The following is a 5,859-nucleotide window of genomic DNA, read 5'->3' as shown; positions in this document are numbered from 1 at the left end:
GCTCTATCTAATCGTTTAGATTGCTTTCGTTTTAAAACAATTATTTTTTCTTTTCAGAACATTGAATACAAGATGGAAAAAAGCAAATTCGTACAACTTTCTTATTTTAATTCAAGCTAGGCTGAAAAGTTACTGAAACAGCTCGCGACACCAGCGAAGCATTTCACCCAAGAACCACGAGTGAACGCACAGCACAATGGTGGTTTAAGAAATTTCCTGGCGGCGACGAAAGTTTTGAATATGATGAGCGTAGTGGTAAACTAGCGGATGTTTACAACGATCAGTTACGCGCCTTAGTCTACGTCAATTCACGCACAACTATTCAAGAACTCGCTTCTCAATTAGGCGTAACGTATACGAGGATTTTCAACCACTTGTGAGAGATTGGAAGGACAAAAAATTTGAAAATTACCTCACGAATTGAACGACATCTAAAAGAAACGCCATTATGCAGTGTAATCTTCCTTTCTTTTAAACAATAAGAACGACCCGTTTCTCGATCTGGTTGTGACTTGCTATTAAATGTGGGTTCCTTACGATAATCGGCAATGCTCAGCTCAATGGTTAGACGTTGACGAAGCTCCACGATACTTCGCGAAGGCAGAGTTGCACCAAAAGAAGGCCATGCTGCTCTGCGATCTCATCCATTACAGTTTTTAGAATGCAGGCGAAACCATTACGGCAGAGAAGTACTGTCAACAAATTGATGAAATGCATCAGAAACTTTGACAACAACACTCAGCATAAGTCAACAGAAAAGACCCAATTCTCTTCCACAACAATGCCCGACCGCACGTTCTGAACTGACCCTGCATAAGTTGAACAAATTGAGCTACAAAACTCTGCCTCATCAGCCATACTCTCCAGACCTCTCACTTTTTCAAGCATCTGGACAACTTTCTGTGAGAGAAACGCTTAAAAAAACTTAACGATATCAAAATCGCCTTCAGCGACTTCGTCGCCATCGAAATGTAAGATTTTTACGTTACTGACATAAATACATTAGTTTGGCATTGGCAAAAAAAATGTTCATTCTTATGGTGTTTATTTAAATGAATAAATTATTTATGAGCTAAAATATGTTCATCTGAATTTTTAAAAGTATAAAACAAGAACTTTTTTATCAACCTGATATTACTTCAAGAACAAAACTTGCTACCGATAAGTATTAAGTTCTGACACAGAAAACAACAATTCTTCCCTCTTTGTCAGAAGTATCGTCACTGAAATGTGAGGAATGTGAGGACTAAATGATAAAATAAGGGATAAATTATTGTCCCCAGAATTGAGTATCAAATATATATATGTTGAGTATCAACTGTATATAATTATGAAATATATATATATTGAGCATCAAATATATATATATATATATATATATATATATATATATATATATATATATATATGAGTATTGAAATATATATATACTGAGTATCAAATATATGTGTTGAATATCAAATATGTACATTGAGTAACAAAATAATAGTAAGAACAAAGCTGTAATATAAAAGTTTACAGTTAGTTTTTATTATTCGACAGAATCTTCCAAAACTGGCGTGTTAGGTAATTCTTAATCCACGAAGTCTTAAAGAATGCTAATTCTTCTCATCAGAGGAAAACTGTTAGCAAAACAATGACATAAAAATGCTAGATATTAGCATTTCTATGTATTTGCTGGTTACTATATTAATTTTAGTCATAAAATATAAAAATACAAAAATATAAAAATATGGAAACAGTTCATGCGAAAAGTTCTTTAAAAAAATTTATAGAGGAAAGGGTCTATTAGATGTATATAGGCATATATACGGTTAGTATATATATATATATATATATATATATATATATATATATATATATATAAGAGCACGCAAAGAGATCTATAAGTATATATTTGGTTCAGAGTTCAAAATTAAGAAAGCAAGAACAACAAATCGTATATAAAGAAAAGTCCACTGTAACGGAGGTTATTTGTTGTAGGTGAAAAAAACCATAACAGATGCGCGTCTGAGTTTGAATATCAATATTCAATTTTTTCAAAGTTTTCAAAAAAATTCAATATCGCGTAATCTATATATATATATATATATATATATATATATATATATATATATATATATATACAAGCGAAAATGTATGTTTGTATGTATGTGTGTTTGTTTGTTTGTATGTATGTGTGTTTGTATGTCTCGCAAAAACTTTCCACATGGGTCATGGATTTTCACCAGATCGGTATCATTTTAATCCTCCCACCTTCGCCCGACAAATATCGGAAAATTGACCAAAAACGTTAATTCTTTTACCCTGAAATCAGTAGTTTTCTACAGGGGGGGGGGCAGCAAAAACCATCCTCTTATGACGAGTTTGCTTCTACGCATACGTCATACGACGTCGTAACCTGATTTACTTTAAATATTTGAAAAAGCGACACAATTTCGGCGACGTCGTCTTAGTTCAGCTGCTTAGAGCGCGGCCTCATTAATCGTTTTGGGTTCGAATTGTGGTGTAAGATGTCTTTTTTTTTCGATTTTTTAAAATGTTAATATTGAAACAGGGTTATTTAAATTATTTTCACGTGTTTTTTGGGGGTATCTGTTTTTTAATATTTTTACTGCCCTTATTCTTAGGTTTTCATTAACACCCACACCCCCGACCGACCACACACCCAAAAACACTCGCCCCCCCACCGCTAGTGGAAAAATATTAAGAGGCCTCCAGCTTCTCTTCCAATTTTCGGATTTTTACCATATCAAATCACATTTCAATTCCTTTTGACGGATTGATCGTTGCTATTTCTTCTGATGAGTTAAGGGCATAATAGATTCACTGATTGATATAATAATCAAGTGATTGATTTTGCGCTACGAAACAGATACTGTCAAGAATTGTATAAAAAGAAAAAGAATTTTATTAAAAGAATTGCATAAAAATTGTATTAAAAGAATTGTATAAAAAGAAATAAATTATAAGATGGTCAACATCATGGATTTTGGAATATAACCTTTTGTCATTTATTCTCTATATTGCTATGTAATTACATCGAGCTTCTTATATAAGGATTGATATAAAATAAGAAAATATATTTCTACAGATATATATATATATATATATATATATATATATATATATATTGAGCATCAAATATGTACTTACGCCAGATTATTTGTTTTCACGTATCAGAAACTTATTTGAATTATTCATATATTGGTTGTTATTCTTACGGTTCAGGTACATCTTGTGGAACTGAGTAGATTATTCTTGTTCCGTCCGTCATGACTGGGCAGAAATCTTTAGTAATTTGTAATTACATTGTTAGTATCGCCCATACTGAGGATTGATCTTTCACCCTCTAGAAGTTTGCTACTTAGAAAGTATTATTTCTGAGCAATTGTATTATTAGCTTGACAGTCTTAAGAGCCGCTGGCCATGAAAGCAGCAGCAGCAGCAGCAGCAGCAGCAGCCGTAATATGCAAATGACCGAGCCGGTGTGCAACATGACGTCTCAACAAAGAAAAAAAAGGCAAAAAAAAAAAGACAGACGTGACGATAGAAACATGCATTCGAGAAGTGGCTTCTACTTAGCTTAGTTTTACATGCCCATAAAGTTTAAGGGTTTTACTTTTGATTTTATCAAATAGAGGAGGTAGGGAAGTAGTTTGACGAAGGGTGGATATTTTCGATGTCCCGTAATGAAACGCATTACGTGATTTTGAAACACTTCAATGTGATTTGCTAGTTATTTAGTCCATGTGATACAATCACGGCCATATGAAACTACTTTACTTTATCATTTATCGGCACCATTTTTGGTTTCAGAATAGTGCTGTGTTTTTGGAAAGCGACCCAACCCAGCCCGATTCTGTGTTTCAATGTCGTCTCATAATCACTGGAGAAAGTCAGCTTATGCCCTAAACAAATGAACTGGGTGACCTATTTGGTGAGTTTACTGTGAATAGTCATGTTTAGGTTAAACTGTGATTTAGCTGTAGACCTACATTCGGTTTATCTCGAATTCTATTTTCTTTGCATTCTTTGCTAATACATTAACAAAAACTTGAAGTTAACGTTAACGTTACAGCTGCATTGAAATGAAAGCAGTAAACGAAACAAAGATTATGCTTGATAAAATATAGTCTTTAAAACACAACTTTTACGTTAACATCTGTAATCACGAGGTTCTTTGCTCAGCAACCGAGAAGGCTAACATGCTTGCCAGTCGGTTTGCCTCAAACTCCACAATGGACCCTCTAAACCACCCCTTACCTGAATTTCCTATGCGGACAGACGCCACGCTAGACGATCTGATAATCACTCCTGCTCAGGTGCATGCTATCATAAAAAACCTTGACACTTCAAAAGCATGTGGACCCGACCTCATCCCAGCTGTACTATTAAAAAAGTGCTCAGCCGAAGTAGCTCCAGTTCTTTCCAAACTCTACAACAAATGCCTTAATGAATCTTGCTTTCCGGGCTGTTGGAAAACTGCTGCTTCTGTGGTACCAGTATTCAAGAATTCTGGCGAAAGAACTGACCCATTAAATTATCGCCCTATTAGCCTCCTCCCACTTTTTGCCAAAATATTTGAGACCTTAATTAACCATGCTCTAGTCCAGCACCTTACAGATGCTAAACTTCTGACCGACCAACAATATGGATTTAGACAAGCCCGTTCCACGGCAGACATCCTCACTGTAATCTCTGAACGCATATACCATTCACTGGACAAAGCGGGAGAGGGCAGAGCGGTAGCTCTAGATATATCTAAGGCTTTTGACAGAGTATGGCATGAGTGTCTCCTCAGGAAGATTAGATCTTACGGTATCACTGGTAGAAATCTGGTAATATTTAATTTTTTAAATAAAGTTAAGCACATTTCTAATGAAATTAAAAATGTGTTTTATAAAATAAAAAATCAGTTACTGGTAATATTTAATTTTTTAAATAAAGTTAAGCACATTTCTAATGAAATTAAAAATGTGTTTTATAAAATAAAAAATCAGTTACTGGTAATATTTAATTTTTTAAATAAAGTTAAGCACATTTCTAATGAAATTAAAAATGTGTTTTATAAAATAAAAAATCAGTTACTGGTAATATTTAATTTTTTAAATAAAGTTAAGCACATTTCTAATGAAATTAAAAATGTGTTTTATAAAATAAAAAATCAGTTACTGGTAATATTTAATTTTTTAAATAAAGTTAAGCACATTTCTAATGAAATTAAAAATGTGTTTTATAAAATAAAAAATCAGTTACTGGTAATATTTAATTTTTTAAATAAAGTAAAGCACATTTCTAATGAAATTAAAAATGTGTTTTATAAAATAAAGACATTTTCTATTAATTATTGTTTTTTTTTCAGAGAAGCTTTTTCATTCTTGCCAAAGTTGCGAAAGGTTCTTAAATATGGAACGGTAAGTAACCACTTTTTCTTTCTTAATGTACCTATGCATATTGATATTTGAAAGGAAGAATACTTTATAATACATTCAAAGATGAAATAAAATACCTAGTCTCTAAATTTATGCTATTTATTAAATAAAGAAAAGTTACATTTCCGTCTGTCGGTGGGTTCGGATAAAACTCAAAAACTACTAAAGATACACTAACAAAACCTCACATATTACGATGCAGTTGGATCTTGAAATGGTTTGACTAAAATACACAAATATTCCCCCCCCCCCGCAAATTTGCATCCACCCAGAGTGCACCTGATTTGGGGAAGCTGGATTCACTAAAAAAAAGTAATAGACGACGTGATTCCATTTCCGTTTTCAGATACTAGTTGGCCAGTTGTGTACAAATCCCAAGAGCGATAGATAAATATTCAAAGAAAAAGAAAGAAAACGCTTTATT

This window comes from Euprymna scolopes, chromosome 14 (genome assembly GCF_053919585.1).
Source record: "Euprymna scolopes isolate OS-2025 chromosome 14, ASM5391958v1, whole genome shotgun sequence".
Lineage (NCBI taxonomy): Eukaryota > Metazoa > Mollusca > Cephalopoda > Sepiida > Sepiolidae > Euprymna > Euprymna scolopes.
The sequence above is the reverse complement of the archived record's forward strand: the minus strand, read 5'-3'. Positions refer to the sequence as shown.